Here is a 10,488-nt window from a genome sequence, read left to right as displayed (position 1 = left end):
TGGAAGACAGAGGTGGGGAGGAAAGGAAACCAAACTGGGGGAGAGAGTTGAGTTGAGGAAATACTTAAGAACACAAACAGCCCCACAAATCACACAAGATTGTATCCAATGTGAGTCGTACTCATGAGAGCAGTCCCATTGAAATGAATGGGCATGGCTAACTTAGGACCATTTATTTACATGGGTCTACTCGGTGTAAAGCTTGGTTGGCTACAACCCAACACCTCAACTCTAGCCCACTGAGTAGTCGAGTCATTACGTATACCGTAGTTTTAACTATTTTTAATGCTACTTTTTAATTCTGAATTTTAAATGGTTGTAACTTGCCCTGGGACATGATGGTGAAGAACAGGTAATAAACTGAATCTTCAATAATAACAATTTCTGTTCCTTCTGTTGCTAATGCCCTAATTTTCAGTTAATGTGCTTGGTAAAAAAAAAAAAAAAAAATGTGTCCCACTTTGGTACATTCTACATTCAGTCAGGCCCTGTAGTCTAGAAGGCTGGAATTTCCTGTGTAGTACCTGATATAGAGATTCATGGCTCCACATGCTTCTTCACAGCAGAAGTGGGGAGAGTAGCCCAAAGGAGGTGGTGAATCCCATACTTCTCTTGCCTGAGAAGAAAAGCAGACACTCTTTTCCATTTACATTTTCCTCCTACCTCAGTTGACCAGGGTTATGATCACATCGGTCATTCCTGTCCTTAGTGTGGAGGATTCTGTGACAAGCAAAATGGGTAGGCCCCACAGTCTTTTTCTGGAAGCCTTGAGATACTCTCCTTCTGCCAATTTTGGAAGCAGGGCATTTGTGCATTTCAGCTGAGTGCATAGGTTTGTTTCTGGAGCAGCAACAGTTTGGCTATCTTTAGACATAAACCAAGGCCAGATCTTGCTGCCAGCTTACCGGGAGTGGAAATGTACCATGCAGCTTCGGGCAGTCTTGTGTATATACACTCTGCTCCTCAGAAAACGAAGCCTCCGCCAATGCATGTTTGTTTTGCCCACAGGGGCTCTGACCTCTGCTGAGTCCTTAGGCGCCACTGTTAACACACGTCATATATATCCTGAAAGCATGCATACACAGAAGCGCCTGGCTAGAGGTCAAAGGCCACTGTCTGACAGGATCATCCAGGGGTCGCTGGGAAACAAGGCCTCCCAGACCTCCTGAGAGATGATGGTCTGTAAAGCATCCTGATCAGTAAATAAATAAACATAAGGCATCCGCTCCATGAGATGCCTCATTCTTAAACTTTGGGAAAGCCTGCCCGCTCACCATGAAGACATCACCTAGGAAATCAGATCAAAATGACAGCATCTTCACTGAGATTCTGCACCTCAGTCAGGAGCCAAATCTGCCCTGTACATGCAGATAATTAGCATCACACTAAAGAATTACAACGAACGCTGACAATGAAGTGGAAATCTCGCACAGTGAGGACTGATGATAGAACGTTAGACATCAGATGGTTTGCTTTTTTATGAGAATACAGTAGACTGTGTTAATTGTTGATTTAGGCTGCTTTAAGTGTGCTGGGCTTTAAATAGCTCAGTCAGTAGAGCATGAGGCTCTTAATCTCAGGGTCATGGGTTTGAGCCTCACGTTGGGCAGAATATTCCTGCACTGCAGGGAGTTGGACTAGACTATCCTCATGGTTTCTTTCAACTCTGCAAGTCCATGATTCTTTGAAATGTATGCTGTGGCTGTGACTTCTAACCATCACTCAGCATTGGACTCACTGTGCCATCATGATGCATGCTTGATCTGGCCCTCAGTTACTTATGGACAAAAAAAAGAAAGGAGATACACATCAGGTGGGTGATCGAAAGCCACTAAATCACCAACACAACCAGGGGACAGCTGGTGGTTGTCAATATATATATTTGCTATAGCATAAATAAGGGGTGGCTTCAACTAACCAGTACTATCAATAGAAACCCACGCAAGGTCTTCTGCTATCACAGTAGGGCTTTCCCCTGTTTTCCTCCCCACACCCAAAATTGGCTTGGGTGATCAGGAGAACCTCAAGGTGTGGGTCTCCTGAGGAGAGGAGAGAGACGTTGTTCTGTTGGTCAAGCTGAAATGCTTGGAAATGTTTGGAAAAGATGAATACCTCCCAGGGTTCATGGGATGTGTGCATCACTTTTTCAGTAGGGGAAATGAGAGGTGGTACATTGCATAAATATATAGACAAGTATAAATATTAGAAGATACCTGTGGGGAGAGGGCTTTGGTTTTAGCTTGTAGCTCCTGTTTAATCAACAGGTGGAAGAATGTGTATACGCACACACACACACGCACACATACACATGTGTGCCATGTGCCGTGCAAGTGCAAACTTTTTGATTTGCTGTTCTCAGGAACTGAGCATCATTTAAAAATGAACACCCACAAGCTGTAACAATGTGTGGGAACTGAATAAGAAATCAAACTAAAGAGCAGTCTAAAAACTGCTAAGTAATGACTTGATTCGTGCTCTTTCTCCCCCTTCCCCCAAAGGAATCTCAGATTTGAACATTATGTCAAAGAAAAGTTTTCCTAAGATATTCTTTTTTGGGGGGTGGGGAACAATTGATGGTTATTAGTCTGATGTAACCAATGGGTTCCCAACTAGTTGAACTTCAGAAAAAAATTGATGTTGTATGTCTCCCAGACTCTTATTCTCTGCATGTGGAAATGTATAATTAGTGTTGGGTAGTGAAAGGATAGGGACGCGGGTGGCGCTGTGGGTTAAACCACAGAGCCTAGGACGTGCCAATCAGAAGGTCGGTGGTTCGAATCCCTGCAACGGGGTGAGCTCCCGTTGTTCAGTCTCTGCTCCTGCCAACCTAGCAGTTCAAAAGCACATCAAAGTGCAATTAAATAAATAGGTACCGCTCCGGCAGGAAGGTAAACGGCGTTTCTGTGCGCTGCTCTGGTTCACCAGAAGTGGCTTAGTCATGCTGGCCACATGACCCAGAAGCTGTATGCCAGTTCCCTCGGGCAATAAAGCAAGATGAGCACCGCAACCCCAGAGTTGGCCACAACTGGACCTAATGGTCAGGGGTAAAGGTAAAGGTAAAGGTACCCCTGCCTGTATGGGCCAGTCTTGCCAGACTCTAGGGTTGTGCACTCATCTCACTCTATAGGCCGGGAGCCAGCGCTGTCCGGAGACACTTCTGGGTCACGTGGCCAGCTTGACAAGCTGCATCTGGCGAGCCAGCACACCACACAGAATGCCGTTTACATTCCTGCTAGTAAGCGGTCCCTATTTATCTACTTGCACCCGAGGGTGCTTTCAAACTGCTAGGTTGGCGGGCGCTGGGACCGAGCGATGGGAGCGCACCCCACCGCGGGGATTCGAACCACTGACCTTTCGATCGGCAAGTCCTAGGCGCTGAGGCTTTAACCCACAGCGCCACCCACGTCCCAGAATGGTCAGGGGTACCTTTACCTTTTTAGTGAAAGGATCTCACCAGACGTAAGATTGTACTATGAAGCAACCTGTTTGTCTCAGATACCTTCAAATCTTGGAGGTACCAAAGACTTTAATAGAAAGAAATTATCGTCAAGGGCTTATGCATTGTTAACAGGTGGCTGGATCTTGTTGTAACTGAACTGTGGGGGTTTTTCTTTTGTTTTGCCTATTGCAAAACATTGTTTAATTGGTTTTATTGATTGTTCTTCGGTTCAGTTATATCTTGATGAACTGCTTAATGGATGGTTTCTCTTCAAAGTCGATGTGTTATTGCCTGATGATAATGAATTGTTTATTGCAGCATTCTGTATATTGAGATATTGTGACATAATTGTCCCTTTTATTGTATTTTTGTTACGTTCCTTTCAGCTTTGACATAAACTGCCTTGCACATGTAGTATATGGAAAGGTAGTGTATAAAAAAAATGACAGACTTACGGAAGTGGAGGAAGAAGTTTCTTACCTTTTTCTGTTCTATGCTATGCACTAATTCATACACTGGGCAACTTTGGATGGTCATAGCATTACTTAATGAGCCTTATGGCCATGTACGCCATTCCTTCACTCCTCCTTTCATGCGATTTAGTAAGCAAACAAAAGAGGTCCTCTTCCACTAACTACAGTTTCCCATATTCTCCAAACCCAGAAACTATGGTTAATAGCTTATGAACAAGTCAGCATAACAAGCCATGACTTTGCCTTAGTATCCTGGCTTCTTTCAAAACTATTCCCAGTCTGGACAAAATGTGAAGCAATAGGAGATGCCCTTTTGCGTTGCTTGCTCATGCATTTGTTTGCTTGATTTCAGAAAAGGAGAAGTGAGCACTTGCCAAAAGGCTTATTCATATCTCAGTTTATTAAGCTAAACTATTATTGTTGGAACATGGTCAGCATCTTCCTAGTGGGGACTCCCCAGGAGCTGGTTCCCATGAACCACCGGCAACATAAAAGCTTTCTTTCTTTCTTTCTTTCTTTCTTTCTTTCTTTCTTTCTTTCAAGTGGCACAAGCAGAAGCCGCAGATCCATTTCAGCTTTTTTCTTCTGACCACATCTGTCTCTGTCTCGTAGTTCTGTCTGTGTCCAGCTCTGCTCACCATCTTTTGCTCATACATGACGAGTGACATTTCATGCTCTAGGGCAGGAAGAACAAGAGACCTTGATCTGCTTTGGTCAGTTTGGGCTATCTCATTATCTAGTTAAAGATTGTCAAAATTAACCCTATCTTTGTATACACCTGGTTATCAGGTGTCTTATTTTTAAAGTTTAGTTGTTAATTTTTGAAACAAGTAAGTTTTAGTTTCTTTCGTTTATGTGGTTAATAAAAATAATATCCTTTATCACTATGAACATGTATTGAATCATAGAATTTTTAGAGTTGGGAGGGACCGCAAGGGTCATCTAGTCCAACCATCTGCAATGTAGGAATCTTTTTGCCAAATGCAGAGCTCGAACCCCCAACCCTAAGATTAGATAGCTCTACAAACTGAGCTCTCCCTCTGAATGTTTCCCTTTGGGTGCCTTCCATAATGAAATACAGTGGTACCTCAGGTTACATATGCTTCAGGTTACATACGCTTCAGGTTACAGACTCCGCTAACCCAGAAATAGTACCTCGGGTTAAGAACTTTGCTTCAGGATGAGAACAGAAATCGTGCTCCCGCGACGCAGCAGCAGCGGGAGGCCCCATTAGCTAATGTGGTGCTTCAGGTTAAGAACAGGCCTCTGGAACGAATTAAGTATGTAACCAGAGGTACCACTGTATGCTTTGCATGCTTATGCATTCATTGCTTCATTTACTTTTGGCTCTGGCCCCACCTCTGCTTGCATGTGGCCCTCAGAAGGTTGTCCGGAAGGGAATGTGGCCCTCAATCAGAAAAAGATTTATCGCCCCCTTGCTATGCACTATTCACTGTGCTGAAATACAATACCTTTTTATGGATATACTGTATGAACAAAAGCTCCCTGTGCACATGCATTGAAGCAGTACTGATGATAATGCATTGCCACCACTGATTTTATTTTATGAAGCTACACAAAGGTTAAAGCTGTGCCTGCATTATGATTGTTTTTATCACAGCTTGTATATGTTTGTCCTGACCTGTTCTTCTAGCAGCAGCAGCCCAAACGCCTCCTCAACGTTGCAGGACATGTCTGGGTGGTTGCAAGTCATTGCCTCCAGCCAGGAAATTGCTAGAGCCGAGTGGCACAGTGAGGCCTGCAGGGCTGCTATGCCAGTGGACAGTGCAGAGATGGTCACCAGGTCATCAGCTCAGTAATGAAAAGGAAATAATAATTTTGATTAAAAGCCAGATGTTCCTTCTGGTTCATACACAGGATTCGAAGCTGCAGTGGGTGCTGAACATTATAGGCAGGCAAAACTGGATATGGGAGGATTAAATCAGTTACAAGAAGCAGATTAATCAAATGATGATAATGTGCTTTCCCAAGGGAGAGCCATGGGGGCAATCCAGTTAAGAGCCTGCAGCATAAGGGAGAGCCTTGTCAATTTGACTTCTGACATGTAAGCTCTGTGAATACAAAATAGACATCTTTCGAAAGCAAGGAATGCTGTCTTCCAAAAACATGTTTTCTCCCACTTGAATGCCTTCGAAAGAGAGGGAACTAGCGATTAGGGAAGATTTGGCATATGTATAAGAAGGTGCATGAAAACACTGGGTTGCTTTATTTAAGCTGGGGGGTCAGTCTGTGTAGCACTGCTTATTTAGCTGTTTGAGATGGTTTCACTTCTTTTAAGGTCTTTCTTTCCTGGACCAGATCCCTACTTCAAGTAGAATGATTGAATAGCACTTCAGTTGTTGTTGTTGTTTAGTCGTTCAGTCGTGTCCGACTCTTCGTGACCCCATGGACCAGAGCACGCCAGGCACTCCTGTCTTCCACTGCCACTGCCACTGTTTGTAGCTTCGAGAACACTGTCTAACCATCTCGTCCTCTGTCGTCCCCTTCTCCTTGTGCCCTCCATCTTTCCCAACATCAGGGTCTTTTCCAGTGAGTCTTCTCTTCTCATGAGGTGGCCAAAGTATTGGAGCCTCAGCTTCACGATCTGTCCTTCCAGTGAGCACTCAGGGCTGATTTCCTTAAGAATGGATGCATTTGATCTTCTTGCAGTCCATGGGACTCTCAAGAGTTTCCTCCAGCACCATAATTCAAAAGCATAAATTCTTCGGCGATCAGCCTTCTTTATGGTCCAGCTCTCACTGGCAATGACAAACCTAGGCAGCATTTTAAAAAGTAGAGACATCACCTTGCCGACAAAGGTCCATATAGTTAAAGCTATGGACCTTCCCAGTAGTGATGTACGGAAGTGAGAGCTGGACCATAAAGAAGGCTGATCGCTGAAGAATTGATGCTTTTGAATTATAGTACTGGAGGAGACTCTTGAGAGTCCCATGGACTGCAAGAAGATCAAACCTATCCATTCTTAAGGAAATCAGCCCTGAGTGCTCACTGGAAGGACAGATCCTGAAGCTGAGACTCCAATACTTTGGCCACCTCATGAGAAGAGAAGACTCCCTGGAAAAGACCCTGATGTTGGGAAAGATGGTGGGCACAAGGAGAAGGGGACGACAGAGGACGAGATGGTTGGATAGTGTTCTTGAAGCTACCAGCAAGACAGAAGTGCCTGGCGTGCTCTGGTCCATGGGGTCACGATGAGTCGGACACAACTAAATGACTAAACAACAACAACAACAACAACAACAACATTACTATTTTTCTTGAAATCAGCGAAAAGGGCAAATGCAAAGAAAACCAAGGACATAAGAAGAGCCCCTCTGAATCAGAAAAAGGCCAATTTAGTCCAGCATCCTGTTCTTAAACTGCAGCCACCCAGATGGTCTCCCATGGGGAAAAGGATGGAAGAAGGTAGAATATTGCTCCCTCCAGCCACCTACACTTGGAAGAGTATGGTCAAGTACTCAGATCCAGGGATCTGAAGAAACCAAGCATTCCAGAGAAAGGATAGGGAAGGCAAGCCTAATAGAGTGGCAGTCCAGAAAAGAGAATCTCTTATCTGTGTCTCTCTGGCACCTCTGCTCTAAGTGTTATACTCAACAAACCCTACCAAGGACTGAACAATAAGATTGTGGACACCCTAAAGCTGTAAAACACCAAGAGATTGACACTGCAATGTACCTAATCACCACTTTCTTTACATCTTCACATTCTTCAAGCTTTGCCAACTGATTATAGCCCTGTCAACCAAATTGCATCAATAAAAAATGTGTGGCAAGAAGTGCTTGGGATTCTTCTACTGCCAGCCCCCTGTCCCATTCATTCATACCTTTGCACAAAGCGGATTGCATTCAGAATGTATTCTGGTATGCTCCGTGATGTGAGACTGAAGAACACATGGAGGTGAGAGGCAAGACCAGCAGGTATGGTTTCAGACTCTCCCTTCAAGTCCTCACATTCATTAGCATTTTCAGTTTCTTTCAAGTTGGAAACTGGAACATTTAGCGTGCCATCACAGCTGATGTCATCACCATTCTCTTCCCTCTGACACCATTTGCTTTCAACAGGGAGAAGGATGACTGAAGGTCATTAAAAGCTCTTCCCGAGCTTTTAATAGAGAAATAAGTTGCACCCTGTGCATTTAAGTAACAGCCATCTTTCCCCAAACAGCATTCTTTACAAAAGCTCAAGAAAGGCATTGGCTCTCTGTGCATTTGTTGATGCATTTGTAGTTTCACTCCTACTTCTAAGAACTCTGCTCCACAAAATAAATGTATGCATAGCAGAAATAGGGAACCTGTTGCCCTCCAGATGTTGTTGGACTCCAATTCCCATCCGTCCCAGCCAACAAGGCCAATGGTCAGATGTGATAGGAGTTGTAGTCCAACAACATCAGAAGTGCCTCAGTTTCCCCAATTCTGATGGGCACCATTTGCTGACTGCAATATTGAGTGATATTGCAGATTGAACTTTTAATTTTGCCTTACTTCATACCAAACTAGTGCTTTGCAGTGGGGTACATCCATACATTCAGCCACTAGTTGTCATCAAGTGCACAGGAAGTAAGCATATTTGAGACAGTCCCCAAAGGCAGGTGGCTGAATGTGAAAAATAACTCAATTGAAAAGCATTGGACTGAGATGATGTATCTGTTGCAGCCAACATATTCTGGTGGACAAAATATAATAAGCACAAATGAATTAGGGAAGTGGGATGCCTTGCAGAATGTTCATCGTTTTGCCAAAATCTTGGGAGAGTTTTCATACATTTCCTGAGCTCCAAAAGACATTCTCATTCTCATTCTAATGTTTCCTCTTCTCCTCCCTGCTTTCCAATATCTATCTTAAGCATATGAATCAAACTATCGAATTATACTATGCATGCTGATGTACCTTGCTTGGTTTGGTTCCTCCACCCTTAGTCTCTCAGCCCCACTCACCTCACAGAGTGTTTGTTGTGGGGGAGGCAGGGAAAGGAGATTGTTAGCCGCTTTGAGACTCCTTAGGGTAGTGATAAAGCGAGATATCAAATCCAAACTCCTACTCCTACTCCTCTTCTTCTTCTTCTAGTATTTTAAAGTATTAAATCTGATTATATTGTTTTATGTCTCACATGTTGTATTTGCAGATGAATACTGCTGGAGTTCTTCTTCTGTTACACATGCAATCAAGTCCTCTTCTTTCTGGTACTGCAAAGTGATTTTGAAGTGGTAGGTAACTTTTAAAATAAACATGTCCAGTATTATCTTTTTTGTTAAAAGATGGCTTGCTATGCATTATCGGCTTTCTTGCTGATATGTTGGACAGGGTATCAAATACATTACCCTAGAGTAGTCCACTTTGCTGGGTTTTACACCAAGGGTAAGAATTTGAGGATTGCTCTCTCTTGTATTTCATTGTATTGATTGTATCTCAGCATGGTGCCATTAATGCCACAACCTCCTTCAAAATCCTAGCTGCCTTTAAAGATTACTTTCCCCTAATCATGTGTGGGAGGAGGGGATGTTACAGCTGTCTTCTTTGCAAACAGATGATTCCCATCCACAATATTTGCAAAGGCCAGACTAGGCTGCTTCTGATACTGTGGCTTTGGATAAAATGCAGACCCCTTTTTTTACACAACTAACAGCAACCTTACTCATTCATATGTGGGAATAAGTGGTCTTTATTTGCAAGTAACAGGAGCAGAATGTGATGTTTACTGCAAAGGTTACACAGCCGTGAAATCAGGTACAGTCCAATCAATATCCTGTTAGCTCTACGTGGTGGCAAAGGTTGACCTGCCAATGCCAGATCCTGCACCAAGGCTGCCACCAGGGAGGCACCTCTGCCTGTGGCCTCTGAGCAATTGTCTAATGACTGAAGCTCCTGCAGTCCCAAACTCTGTCTCTTATAAGGAACCAATGGCTACAGGAAATGGCACTGGCTCTTGAACCGGCATGTTGTAGCACTCAGAAGATGATGCTCCGGTCTTGATCCTCCAGGCCAGACTATAAAGCTATGACAAGTGTTGCAAGTCACTGCAACTTTCTTCTCAACTGTAGGATTGCTGCCTGTGATCCTGAATTTCTTGTCTCTGCATTATCTTTTACTCAGCATCCTTGTCACTGTCCAGGGTCCTGATCTCACTCCAGCACAAAGCTGGCTTGGGCAGTCCCAGGTACTCTCTCACTATCTCCTTTGGACTGCTTCCTCTCCCTCTTCTTGGCAGCTGAGATTGTTATTGATCATGGCAAGTTTCCCTATTGCTGCAACTCTAGAACCACTGAACCTATCCAAAAACCTCCCATCAAGGAGAGTCCACAACCTCCCGAGGGAGACTGTTCCACTGTCACACAGCTCTTACTGTCAGAAAGTTCTCTCTGATGTTTAGTTGGAACCTCCTTTCTTGTAACTTGTGCCTGAGCTCAGGTGGACAGGGTTCAAAAAGTCATCAGAAAAATCCTCAGACCATCCATCTGCATGCAGTTGAAGACAATGGCAAAACACCTGTTGCTTTGTACCAGTCGTTTTAAGCAGCAGTTGTTAATTCTAGAATGAATTGAACACATCTATTATCAGT

Source organism: Podarcis tiliguerta (assembly GCF_965153285.1).
Source record: "Podarcis tiliguerta genome assembly, chromosome: 7".
In the NCBI taxonomy this organism is placed as follows: domain Eukaryota; kingdom Metazoa; phylum Chordata; class Lepidosauria; order Squamata; family Lacertidae; genus Podarcis; species Podarcis tiliguerta.
This window is presented reverse-complemented; position numbering follows the sequence as displayed.